Source organism: Epargyreus clarus, unplaced genomic scaffold, assembly GCF_041222505.1.
Source record: "Epargyreus clarus isolate Ecla_fem2 unplaced genomic scaffold, WU_Ecla_fem_2.2 ptg000024l, whole genome shotgun sequence".
Taxonomy (NCBI): domain Eukaryota; kingdom Metazoa; phylum Arthropoda; class Insecta; order Lepidoptera; family Hesperiidae; genus Epargyreus; species Epargyreus clarus.
In genome coordinates, this window is record NW_027332231.1 from 14,180,655 (window position 1) to 14,195,630 (window position 14,976).

Below are 14,976 nucleotides of genomic sequence, written 5' to 3' on the forward strand. Positions count from 1 at the left end.
TATATTGAAGGGCAACTTATTATCGATAATGCTTTATGGTGCAAGATATTATCACAACATTCTTTTACGTTGAAAAATGTATTTATGTCTCAATAATAAACGTCATAACTCCGCTTATTTAAAGCGATCAATGGCATTCTAGTAACGCAGCAACCACAATCGCACAAAACCATATCGCTACGGAATAATCGCATTTTACCCACAATTATACGACACACGTACACACTACAAAACAACAAATAAAATGTATTCAAAATAATAAAAGATGTGAGAATTAACAAAGGAAACCTCTATTCATTAGATGGTAAGCTTCAATATCAGCAATCAATCATCAGTTCAACCAATTATTGTTGTGACATTAATGGCTCATCTAGGGCAAGGTAGCTCTGTGTCCGGCGTGACCACTCTGTAAACTGTATATAGATGTCATTTTTTGCTCATTACCACCAACACCAGTCCAAACCACCTCTGGATTGAACTTATACGATGTACTGAACATTCCAGCGTGTGACGAGAATCCAACCATTGTTGATCATCAGATAGCTTTATGATTCTCAACGAGGTATTGCCACGTCGGTGGACAGCATTCGGAATTTGTGTTATAAGATTGAAATTCAAGATAAAAATTACGTACGAGAAATATTATGGATAAGATTAGACAAACAGACAAAACGTTAATGATATCGTGTATAATTTCTACAATGTACGCAATATAAAGTATTTTGTTTCTTGTTGATTATTCTTTGTTGTTTCTTGTAAAATATTACAATATTTTGTAAGAAGACTAACGTATATACACAAGAAAAACATAAAACATGACTAACTCTTGTATTTTCTGAAAGTATACACTCAAATAAGGAGCGAGTAGAATGTGTTTAATACGAGAAATACATAAAAACACTTGGACAAGGAACATAGATCTTATTATCCAGAATACTAGTATTTTAATAAATACTGGAAACAAAAAGATAAGCTATCTACCTGGACAGAAGTCACAGAGACCGCGGTGGATAAAAAAATATGCGGAGCGAAGCATTGAGTGCTAATCCGGAATTATCATATCTCTCGACAAGGACAAGTTATTGACGAGCCGCGCCTAGGAGTGTACGGCAAGTGACAAATGTGAAATCAAAATGATTTAATACATGTATGTAGAAACGATTCGAAATTTCAAGTGTCAGACAATTCGGATATCAGTCAAGGTGGAAATTTGATCTTATTACATGACTGGAGAAATGAAATTTGAAAGAATGATGTATTGCGACAATAAAAACTAATATGAACATTAGTTATTTTACTTATTTTAAAATGGTGTAAGGTATGCACACTAAAATGGCAAATAGAATTTCCATAACAATTATATTTTTCCATACACCATCAATTTACACAAAAGCGAATTAAAAGATATTTAATGATGTTTCTCAATCTGCAAACAATGTATATAAGTTCAAACCTATTTCAAAAATTAATATAGACGAACCAAATTTCAAGATATATCCACACCACCACTTGACTAGATTTATAGAAACTAAACAATGACAAACAAGAACATGACACTAAAACATGTTAGGATAGGATTAGATATTCCTACCTGAGATCGGCCACAGATGCGTCGCTACCCCTGAGGACTAAGCTGGAACGCCTCGGAAGAGTATGTCTCCCTTACCACACCCTTCAAACCAGAACACAGCAGCATTTGTCACTGCTGTTATGAGGCAGAAATAGGTGTCGAACCACAAACGGGTAACACCGTACAATAATGTAAAGTAATCATGTAAAAACTCAAACCCAACCGAAACGTAGAAATACATGAACCAAATTTCAAGATACATACATCCACTTGACTACATTTATAGAAACTAAACAATGACAAACAAGAACATGACACTAAAACATGTTACGCCATAAAAAACATATATGAATATGGAACCTGAAATAGAATAGATGTATTCTGCATGACAAGCACCGTATTATAATCACAACATGTACCTGTCGACGGTTTATCTGATACAGACTTTTTGTCTCCATTCACTGTTCGATCGATTAAGTTTTTCTTTCGCTCTGGAGCTTTCCTTACTCGAACTTCGTTACAATGTTACCAAGGTATTTGTTTTGCGAATCGGGCTTTCAAAGAATCATCCAGGTTATTTAAAAGGAAAAGTACCCATCATGTGATGCAATGTGTACTTACTTTTTCTTGTTGATTGTTCATGTGTCCATAAATATTTGATTGTGTGCTGAGTACAGAGACAACTGTGCCCTTATCACATTTCTATTCTATTATTTTCACGTCGTATTTGCAATAGGATCTATAACCAAGCAGGTATCATTACTTTGCAACGACGCAAGTTATAACGTAACAACAGTCAACAATATTCATAATATTTGAACAAGATACCACCTCAATTGATTTTATCTAGCACATTCTAAACATGTTCAAACGTACACATATATTGATATATTTCCTCACAGTATTAATCATTGTAATTAACTTCAATTACATAAATAAAATGGTCTCTGAGAGTGAAGTAATACTTAGCAAAGAAATTAAGTACCGTTTAAGAGCCCTATAAAAATCAGACCGAGCTTATCAGGATAAGGGCAGCGGTGCCTTTGGCGGTTCTACTGTGAGAGTAAAAAGCGAGGATATATTAGTTGCAGTAATCTTTACGTATTCCCGCAACAAACATTAATAACGAAGATTGTGCTCAGAGAGAGACTTTCTGCTTATTGTAATTATATCTCATTTATTACGCTCAGTAGTATTAATGACACTATTTACGGGCATATTGGATATCTCCATGTCATAGGGATGGCAATTCTTTCCGGAAAGGATTGATTTTTAAATCGATTCCAATCGAAGTGCAATAAATCAATTCACAAAAAAACGAGGTCCAAAGAAAGGATTCTCCAAAAATCTATCTTCGATCTTTACAGTTAAGGGCAAAGATAGCGAAAAAAGTCATCAGGACCAAACAAACACAGAATTAAGTACCAGTCAGCAAAAAATGTCTAAAACACATTCAATTACCTTCGAAAAGATCGACTTTCGATTTTCTAAGATGAAAGATCGATTAAAACAATCGATATTTTTTCCCTAAAGATCAATATTTTCTTTTATCGTTCTCAGATCGCCATCCCTACCATGTCGTTACGTTAATTGATTTACGGGTTCCGGCTTAAGTTGAATACTATTCAAATTACTGAGTAGTCAGAAAAGGAGCAAAGCATCGGTAATCTTCTGACACTTTCATACTATAAAATATGCAAGAATATTGTATAAAATAACACAAACTAGCAGACTCAGGGAGACATTATCCTGTCACAAAATATCTTGGCATCCGCGCCATCTATCCAATTCTAAAAGTTATATGTAACTTTCAAGATATTATTATTATACTAAAGATACACACAAAATTTCTTTATTTATTTTACATAAATTTGTTTGCGGTCAATAAATTTTATGTATACACGCGCGCTACCTAGAAAGGCTCTGAGAAGTATGACTTTCTTATCACACCTTTCAAACAAGAATACAGCAGCGCATAAAACTGCTGCTGTAAATCAAAAATAAGTATGGCGGTGGTGCTGCTGGAGTCGAACCACAGTGGGTTCTACCACCTTTGAACAATTAATTGTATAAAGGACAAACAGAAAGAGTCAAACATTCTTTATATTTTATATACATTATTCATATACATAATACATAGTAAAATCATACGTGCACCTAGCCCGCATTTCCCACAAGTAATATTACATCTGTCTGTTTTTATTAGTGACCGCAAGATGACTCGGTGAAACCACTAATAACAAGAAAAATAAAATATGTTATTTTTATTTTACCGATAGAAGAGATACGCTCATTATTCTACTCTATTAAACTCTCTACACTCTATATAAGTTATGAAATATTTTGTATTTACATTTTATATGAAAAGTAATGAGATGACATGAAAAGTACTAATACTAAAGTTTGAAATAAAGAACAAGTAAAAAAAGTAATTAAAAAAAATTACAAATATAAATCGCCGTCTCATTTGGATTGTGTACAGTCAGCTAAAATGAGCAAATCAAAATTCCATCTACTTTTGAAACTTTACGACTTTTACCTTCATCTAATTATGGTGCTAGTTGTCTTTAGCTACTTATGAGGGGTGTATTTTTGAAAACTTAACCTGTCCATCTACTTTTGGATCTAACTGTACATATCTTAAACTATAACCAAAATTAATAGTATAATTAACTTAAGAAAAAACACGTTGTGTAAGTATTCATTTGAATGGACTTCTACAAAGTTGTCAGAGCTTACACGATAAGTTATTCTCAAGTAAAATAAAAGTTAATATGATTCTGTAACCAATATTCCAAGTAATACAAGTGAGTTACAGAAAGGAAAAGCAATCAGGGCAATCTAGTCTACCGTCAGTAATGACGCGCGGTGGAGCGGCGTGGTCGGACACTGTTCCCACACTCCGGCACTACGTTATTTACGTTATTTCACGGTCCGTGGAGGATCACCTGCTCTCGAACAATACCTTTCAATATCAATGTTATTTTAAATTTAAATTTTGAAGTTTTGTCGAGATGCAAAGTATATTGTAGTTTGTATGGGCTAACCAAAAAGTAACTCAAAATACATCTTTAGTTCAATCTGACGTTGGTTATATATACCTTATTTACTATCTCAGCGACTAACTAGGACTTCATATAGTTACCATACCTTCATACCTTCAAATAATTAATATAAGCCCTGGCTAAACTGATAAATCCCGGCTATGTAGTAGAGAAACAAAATGTCTAGCTGAATATGAGATAATCTAAATGTTACCTAATTACATAAATCGTATAGAATGTTTTACCTTGTTACATAATCGAAATTACTAAAAATTCAAAATTTCGGACTTACGAAGTGACATTAAAATTGTAATTGTACCGTCTTGATCCAGGCAGACTAATTCCAAAAAGAGCAAGTTCAGTCTAGTCTTAAGTCTATCACGCGGCTTTTATCTATTACTTCAAAGAAGAAAATTGCCTGAAAACACCATTTGACGTACTTCTCGGCATAGCTGTTCAACACAAGAGAGCCATTAGCATATTGCCGTCCCAGCACTTTGTGTGATGGCTGCTGCCACGGATGATACAGCTATTTCGTATTATGTTGCAGATCGAAAACAAAATCCGATATATCACGAATCTCATGATGCATGCGTTAGTACTAAAAAAAATACTTGATCAAACAAGAAAATAAGGAATAACTTACTTATGTCTACAAAATAGTCAATTATCCCATTAATGCCTACAAATACTGAATATGTCGTTTTATAAATCATATATTTCTATACTAATCTATGTATTCTATTAAATATTTTGACGGGCACTGCCTGTGTCTGTACGGTCACGTTATGAAAGACATAAATAGTATAAATACGTCCTTCATAATAGGTACACATTATTTAGAATGATATTGTTTTGTCTACCACGTTTCGTTTCTAACATGCTACATTAACACTTGGTTGATTTTTAAAAGGTTTGGCAAAGGGTAAAACAATTTATTAATAAAACGCCAGATTAAGTATTTTATGAAATGTCTGAATTTACACAGAACTCTCTCTCTTCCTAGAACTCGAACACACGACATGTTGCGAGAAAAAGCATTCGCACAAAATACAAAAAAAACATAATTATAAAATTTATCTATGAATTATCTATCAATACAACTAATTCTAAGAATAAATAATCAATATAGAGAAAAGAAATAAATAACAATGTCAATTTCAAATGAAAACAAAAACAATATTATACGACTAAAAATGTTTAACCACACACCAAATAACAAAAATCAAATAATTTATAATATTATATTATGACGATTTAAAAAAAAAAACGAGACAACTGGAAATTGACCCCGACGTGATTTGAACACGCAACCTTCTGATCTGGAGTCAGACGCGCTACCGTTGCGCCACGGAGTCGGTGACACTTGACGCCAAATTTTACTTCACTTACTACGCTGGCAATGAAAGCTTGTTACGTCATTTTTAATTTAATTCTATTTGCATCATATTATAAAAGCCGCCTAAACGGTCAATTATGTTGTGCAATATTATTGTCCATTTAGGGTTAATATTGAAAATTGCGCAATGATTGACCGGCAGTTTTATCGAATTACATTTTTATTGCGATATATTTTTCCAATTCATCGTGTACTATCAAGGATTAATACTATTCACCGATTGAACACGAAAACATTGTGCAGTTCGTATTATTGTGCAGTATAATTGCTCCTTTGGATTCAGAGCGCCTTTCAATTTTATTGTACAATAGAAAGTATTGTACATTATATATTCATTTAAAGTAGTTTGCTCTACTCGTTGCTATACAGGAAAATGGTACTGCCTATCTTCTCAATTTCGAATTCAAATCCTATTAATTTTATTTTAAATTGGTAAATTGGTGTATAATTGGCTATCAAGAGCTTGTAACGCAAATAAAATGTGGGCAGAAGGACTTAACCTACTTAATTGGGTAACTTTATGCGCACAACTTTTAAAGTCAATCAGATAATTATTTATTTATTATTCATTGCATATAATTATTATTTTCATTTTGGTATAAACAAAAGCTTGTTTTAAAAACCTTTTATATATACATTTATAACTTGTTAGAACTGTTAATTTGAGGGTTCATAGCAAAAGTTATAAGAAATCATGTCTATCAAATTCTTTGAAAAAGTGTAGGGTCATTATTAAGTTTCCTTTTGAATATGAAGTAGGATAAACGCACGTTATCCATTTTTCAAAGTTGTTCGAAGGGTGAGCCTAATCCCTGTTTAAAAGAAAAGTCATTTATTTCAGGGGAGAAAGTGTAAAAAATCTTACTTTGCAACGATAGCACACCGGATTTTGGGTGAGAAGATAACTGAGCCAATATTTTTTCTACTTTTGTTTCCTTTCTTTATTTATCGCATTATCTATGTGTGTTAACAGATGTAATTACAATCACATATATATAAGAAGATATACTTTATCGCAAGCGTAGATAAAGTAGATAGGCGTAAGGATAAGGGCATGTTGATATTTTTTGCTATATATGCAAAAGTAAGTATGAATTACAATATATAGTACAGTATTTAAGATCAATAAGTCTCGTTTCATGTAGTGTAGTGGAAATCGGTCTGACTCCTGCTTGAAAGAGATTTATGTAAAACTAGAAATATACTACTATAACATAAACTAAATCTAAATAACTAAATACTATAATATAAACTAAATCGTAAGTGTCTACGCACAAGATTTTCCACGACACTGAGATAAACTGTAAGTTATGACGAAGGCCTCATCGCCCGTGGCTCACGGCTCACAGCCCACGGCTCACGGCTCACGGCTCACGGCTCACGGCTCACGTCTCACGGCTCTCGGCTGGAAGTGCCATCAATCTGCCATAAAGCATGAGTTTATATTCGGGAGTCGTCGCCGAGCCGCCCGCGGCGCCGCCGCAAATCTGACACCCATCTGACGAGTTAGTGCGCCGTGTGGCTACGAAACACGCGGGGTGGAGATTTATTTTTCTTATCGTTGCAATTTTTATGTTTTGGTAATATTAAGGAAAAATAGTGGTGAGGTACAGAGTGCAAAAGAAAATAAAAGAAAGAGGAGTAAAAGTTATCATATATAAATAGTACACGCCAACGAAGCCCTGGCAACAATTAGCTTCATACAAAATTGACATAAATACTTCACGTCTATAAGTAACAAAATGAGCTAATTTTCTATGAGTAACTTTCATGACTAATTAGGTATATATCAATGAAAATACCATTTCAACCGCATTGTCAATTTTAGCACATTAATAATCGTTTTCTTAGGATGTTGACTAACAAAACTTTCGATGATTTTTGGGACTTCATTTATTTCTTGAATTATTTAAATAAAGTGAACAAAAAACGTTATTGTGTCGACAAACGCTTACTTTGTGGCCAAACGCGGTAAAGCTTTGGGGCACGTGAACGTACTACGGACGGGAGGCTGCGGAAAGATTCCATCTAAAACTAAGAGCCACTTTAGATAAGCGTCATGTGGAATGTTCCTTATTAACATTAGGTAAAATAGAGCTTTTACAAAAAGAACCGGCGAAAAAATACCTTATAAAACGTAAAAAACATTTCAAAATGTAAGTATTCATTTGGCGTATTTAACTTGGCGGCGTATTATAAAAATTAAAAAAAATAGTTTTGATCGCGGCGGCTCCGTCGCTACCAACAAAAGGGTAAATCAGATTTTTTTACAAAGCGTTCTGACTTCTGCGGCCAAATATTGGTGACAATAATCACTTACCATACATATGTTACTTCAGTTTAATAATTAAACACACGTATGAACTTTTAACAAACTAACATCCGTTTTGTATATCGCTTCATTATATGTCAACCGGAAGCTCCAATTTGCCCTTAACTGAACTCAAATTTGACCCTAAACCTTGAGAACCGAGAGAAGCGGAAGTACGGATTGACACTTTTAATTTTGTACAGTCCCTCTTACATCTTTTTAATACACTTGATCGAATACCAGCTTTTACTTCATTATTTTAACTTAATTACAGAAGATAATACAGATTTCTGAACCAAAAAATAGGGAAGTTATGGTCGGTACTTGTTTATGACCGGTTTTTAACAAGACTTATCGACAACCGGTCCTCGCGTCTTAATTGCAGGACCAGCCTAAGGGTCGCTACCCACTGCAATTTTAATCAACATCTATTATACAGTTCAGATTTAACCGATATAAGTACTTTAAAAACTAACAAATTTTCTTTAACTATACCTGTTGATCTTAAATAAAACTCAAGTATTAACAAATATTGTTAAATGGAAAGTCCATTGCATTAATTTAAGAATGTTAAGATGCGGTGTTACCACATTAATATAAGGTTTCAAAATATATTCGTGTTGGTAGGAAATAACTTTTAAGAATTAAAACCTTGACAAAAATTACCAAGCATATAATATTGTGTTATTGTTAATTTTGCACACTTAGGATATAAGCCCAAATTCCATAGCAAATACTATATTTCTTCTACTGGGCTGTAGCCAGGAAGGCACGATAGTGTGGATAGACCCTATACGCAGCTCGTGATACACGGACATACGAGCGGTTATTTATTCCTTTTGTAATCAATTAGGCTTAATGTACTCCAGGTTTTAGCAGCGCTGGTTCATATCAGTGCACTCCTAATTTATCTGGAAAATTAATTCGCGTACCAATACTCTGAAGAAGGTAGGTAGGCATTATAATATGTATTTGAATCTATATTGCAATATCATAAAGCTGATAAATAATTAGCATTAAGCATTTATAGCGGGTGGAGTTCCATGTTCATCAATAAAATTATATTACAAAAGCAAGAGTATGACTGTCTGTTACTAACTGCTTTCACGACTAAACCACTGAACTGATTTTAATTCAATTTGACAGGAAGATAGTTAAAGGCCTAAACATAAGGACAGTTCTGCTAAACGACCCTAATTGGTCGAAATCAATCAGTGACATTTCATAAAACCCTTTCATAGTAAATAAAGTAAAGTAACGCATTTAAAGTAACGTTATTTGAATTTTTAATTAAGTTATTAAGGTAACGTTAATAAATACTAACAGTTTCAACTACAACTTATTACAAAGTACCTACACACTAATATAACCTTTATAGTAAGAAACAACAGTAATACTTTATTGCAATAAGGACTATAACGGCGTGCACTGATTAAACAACAATAACGCTATCTACATACGATATACGTGTAAAGTACACGCCAATCTGTCCCATAAAGCTCAGCACATGTCCGCAATCACCAGCGCTTTGCTCACGTGTTATATCGTGTTCGGTAAGAGCTTTTATCTGTTTCTTCGACACGACTTCGATGGTAGACACCGAAGGCTTTAATAGGGATGGCGATTCTTTCCGAAAGACATCGATTTTTGAATCGATTCGAATCGAAGTGCAATAAATCGATTCTCCTAAAAATCGAGGCCCAAAAAATCGATTCTCGAAAAATCTATCTTCGATCTTTTCAGCTAAACAGGGCGCGAAGATAGTGGAAGATAGTGGTCATGAGGACCAAACAAGCACGGAAATACGTATCCATCAGCAAAAAAGTCTATAACACATTCAACCAACTTCGAAAAAAACGACTTTCGATTTTCTAGGATAAAATATCGATTCACTGAATCGATCCACTACTGGAGATCGATTAGAAAAATCGTTTCTCTTTGCTTAATAATAGACCGATTCTTCGATTACTCGATCTCAGATCGCCATCCCTACTCTAAAATAAGCTCTGGAACTGTTGCTCGAATATCACCGGTGTTAGGTTACGTTAAAGCCCTTTTTGCTGTCCCTTTAAACGGTTTTGTAAGTTAAATGTTAGACCGATAAATTATCGAAGCGAGCTTTTGAATTTCAACTTTAAGTTGCGAAACTTAAAGCTTCTTGTTGTAAAATGTTGTTGGAACTTTCATCGAATCACTGATGGTCGCCCCGAAAGCTCCGATATACTTTTCCGTTTAAATTTGAACCTTATACTAAGAATAAAAAGTTAAGTTTTATTAGTACGTTATCACAGTTAAAACTTGAAAGTTTAAGTACATGGACACTTGAAGTTTCATTAAGCAAACATTGGGTACTTCACAAGTGGTTGTTAAAAATTTACTGTTTTGTCAGCCTGTTGGGTAACCGCCGCGGCAAAGTGTACGTTGAAATAGTACAAAAATAAATAAATTAAATCATATTGTTTACATATTTTATGTACTATTATTATAAAAGCTGTGCCCTGCAGTTTCACTTCGGTTTAGAATTTCAGGGACATTTCAGGTTTAATTTTTTTTAGCGGACACCTTAATATTTTTCTAAAATGAACGTAGCCTAAGTTAGTCCCTATAACACCAGAAAATCTCGTCAGAAGAGGTCCAGCCGTTTGTGACATTGGCCGGAACAAACAAACAAGAATTTTAATAATTTTTATTTTGTTTTAAGTGTTATATTTTTATATATATTTAGTCAAAACAAATTATGTTGACATTACAAACAAACACTTTATGTTTGTTTATTTAGGGAAATTTCTTACGCCGCTTATTTTCCATAACGAAATACTTTCCGATGCGTTAGTAGATTTATAATACGCTCAGAAAGAATGTTGTAGGAATCAGGTTTAAATAAATTAGATTTTAATTTAAATTCAAGGGAAACCCGATTTCCAACATTTTTAAGTGGTTTAATACAATGAACCGGGCTTACGACTGTACGACTGTGGTATGGAAATTTGCAAAATTATGCTTTTTAATCCCCTTGGGGTAAAAAACTGCGATTTTATAGATTTAACGAGTTTGATTATTACGTTTGAATGATTTTATCGAAAATGTTCTTAGCTTAGAACGTGTAGCAGTGATTTTTTTTGTATACGGTAAAATTCTACTTAAGGGTTAAATTATCTCTATAAGCACGCCACCCACTTTTGGCATTTTCTGAAAATATTAATCATATTTCTCCCCACATATAAAGTTGCAACACACGTACGTAATACGGCGATTTAGTAACTCGAAATTCGAATAAAAAAGAGTCGCCTCTGGAATAAATCCTATAAAATAAAGACGGTTATGGAGTCCTTATGGCGCGGGTGCTCGGAATATGGGGAAATTTATTGCTTATAAAGCAGTATTCACACGGCACTGAAAGTTCCGAATTTATCGGAAAATATATGAGATTTTCCCGTAAGTATTACGCACGCTAGAATCATGGTGCACACAGGTCTGTCTAGTGATATATAGATCGTATTATTACTATACACTCCAACTATTATTTTTGTAATATAGGAAGATATATAGGAGGATAGGAGGATATATATATATTATCGGAGATAAAACCACCAACCTTGCCATCCAAACCGATTTGAATACTCGAAGCGTGGCAGGGGTGAAGACCACGGCACTGCCACATGGCTTAAGGACACAGCCTGGTCTTCCTAAGTTGTGTCTATGCACTTCACACTTCACTTTCACAAAGCACACGCGGTAGCACGGCCAATTCACGTGGAAATCAGTTAGATACACATACAGAACGTTCGTAGGATCTAACCGAGGACAAAACGTCAACTGATCGCAAGGAGAGACATTCAAACATAACTTAGATGATTTTTTTGCATCTACCCACTTAAAAGTTGACAATCGCGGTATTACTTACTTCAATAATTAAACAGCATTTTATGCACTAGAATAGAAAGAAAATTATTTAATGAACAAGATAAATAATATAAAAGTTTGAATAAGACCTACATTTTGGTTACGATGATGGAAAATAGTGTTCAATTATTTCAAGGCTGACTTGATGGGGCGACCATTTTAGTGTTCAGAAATGGCAACACCTGTCCTATATGAAATTGGCTATAGACAATGGTATATATAAAAACTAGTTATAGGTGTCCATAGGCAATGATCACTTATCATCAGGTAGTTTGAATGAGCGTTTGATGCTTTCATCAATTATTATCAAGAACTTACTTTTTGTAATAAAGCCATTTTTGCTTTATTACAAAAAATATCTATTTTAGCTGTTTTATAAAGAAAGGATCATAGAGACAATATAATAAACTAAGTACATCATGACTAGTTTATCATATCAAATAATATTAGAAAATAAAACTGTCAAAATATATTCAGTTTGAATAATACCACCCTGAAATACTATCCCTACTTCGGCATTGTAAAACTATCTCTATCCGCTCTATATACGGTTGAACTTTATTTACACCGATTACCGAATAAGGTTCACTTTTTATGATTGTAAGCTTAACGCCATTGTACAAAGGGTAAAGGAATTCGCACTTAACTGCTAAATTCTTAAAGTTTATTTTTGCATTGTTTGGCAAGTTTTATCAACGTATGGTTGGTGTCGGAAGGGTCTTTATGTGAAGTTAGGGCAGATTTGGAGATTTTCAGAGATTTTATGACGTCAGCATTTTTAGTTATATGGACGCTTTGTTCATACTTTTTTACACTAGCATTCCTTACTGAACAAGGGTTTTTTTCCTAGCTTTGACGATTGCTTGTTTTATAATATAGAACTAGAATGACCACTCAGTTCATCTGAAGTTAGGTGGTCATTGATGTCAATAGACATCGGTAACTAAACCCTCATAAGATTGAGTCTTACTGGGGATCGACAACAGATGCGTTGTTACCCCTAAGGACTAAACCTTGTTTTAGCGCTCTAACTGAGTTATGAGAATTTCGAAAAAGACAACACTAAAGATGATTTATTTAACTTTAACTTCTAACTTTCAGAAACCAAATTATGTTTTCTAACAAATATCCAACAGTTCTTGCGTTCAAACGAATTCTTAAATTAAAGTTTATTTATGAACATTGTAGAGTCCCATAGAACATTACAATAAATCGACTCCACAACGTTATAAATTACATAGAACCACCAAACCACTAGAACACAGAATACCTACATAACTTCGTGGTTACATCTGAATAAATTCCTTCCGAAGGTAATAAACACCAATAATGTATCTGTTTGGTAAAAGGTGTCAAAACGTATTACACACCTTAAACATAGATGAGTAAAATATTAGATTGAGCACTCCTAACAAGAAAGTGTAACCAATTTGAGAATTGAAATTGTTGTGTAAATAAAATTTTGCCACGTCTCCGTTATAAAATGGCCCTAAATGTTCGAAATATTTATTTATCACGTAAATTACAAGTAATATTAATTACTAATACCTCAATTTTCTCTAGAAATTTAAAAAATAAATGATAAAGTCATCCTTTTGTGGCTTCATTCAATTTCAAGGCGGTGAAGTATCTTTCTATTTTACTTATCAAAGACGTTAAATAAGAAGAATTCACGCTATAACGATCCTTGAGATAACGTTTTAAAGATGTTTCTACCGTGTGAAGTTAACAGGTTGTAAGGCGGATTGCACTGCGGTTACACAGTTCAATTGAATGTCTGTGGTCAGTTCAAGATCTACAGATAACAAAGTTAAGCAATGGGGCTTAAGTCGGGGTAACAATTCCTGAGTTTTATAATATTTATCAATGTTATTTTTCTGCGCAGTAATCTTGTTAGTAGATGCTAGTAGTATGTAATTTATGTTATCAATTGTTTAGTTAAGATTGTTTATGCTATAATTTATTTTATTAAGTTTAGCTACTAAATAACAATTCACAACTATATACTTTTTGGTATAAGGACAATTAAATATGTTCTTGTCATTGTTCGCGTTATTAAACGCAATATAAACCAATTAGCAATAGCATGAAATATGGGACCAATCGGCGTGCAATTTCTGCCATAATAAAGTCTTCTTTCACCAGCTTATAAATTTCTGCCTGAAACTCCTGATAAATTCTATTTATTTGTTTCGCTCATAAATAGAATAGTTTTTTTTGTTTAGTATTATAAAAATAAGCACACAAATAAATACGCTTGGAAGATGGAAGTCATCTTGTCTTCACGGGTAGGCACTTATATTTACCAATTCTTTACAAATTAGAATTATCTACGGTAACCTCGAATAAAAACGGGTAAAAAGGGACTAAAGAATGACTATGAAAATCCCTTGTCAGCTTGTATAGCACGGCTGGGGTACTGAGGCGTTAAGATTCCGAGCGTGGCGGCTGCAACCTGAGCTGCGCTTGACATTCGATACTCAACGTGTTGCGCTGTGCCATGTGGGGACTGTGCCCAGTCATCTATTTCATGTGATCGTTTGTTCAATAATTGTAGTTTAGGAGACAGATACCAATACCGATTTTTGAAGTAAGTATTAAGTGTATTGATGCCGTTACAAATCTATCTAGATTCATCAACATTATAAATACTGTTGGACAAGACGAGTATTTTTTATATAAATAAACAAATTCATACTACGAGTAAAGTGAGACTACATTACTTAGGAATTATTAAAATAATTCTTAA

At 33.6% G+C, this 14,976-nt stretch overlaps 2 protein-coding genes and 1 non-coding gene across 8 annotated transcripts in view; 1 reads left to right on the forward strand and 2 right to left on the reverse strand.

Annotated features, from left to right (window-relative positions):
- esn (espinas) overlaps nucleotides 1-14,976 on the reverse strand; it is a 400,966-nt gene that overhangs the window by 326,604 nt on the left and 59,386 nt on the right. The gene's annotated exons all lie outside the window — the stretch shown is intronic.
- Nucleotides 1-14,976, forward strand: part of LOC140752307 (solute carrier family 22 member 1) — a 90,281-nt gene that overhangs the window by 31,972 nt on the left and 43,333 nt on the right. The gene's annotated exons all lie outside the window — the stretch shown is intronic.
- On the reverse strand, nucleotides 5,901-5,972 carry TRNAW-CCA (transfer RNA tryptophan (anticodon CCA)). Its single transcript has one exon. It is a non-coding gene; the product is annotated as a tRNA-Trp (tRNA).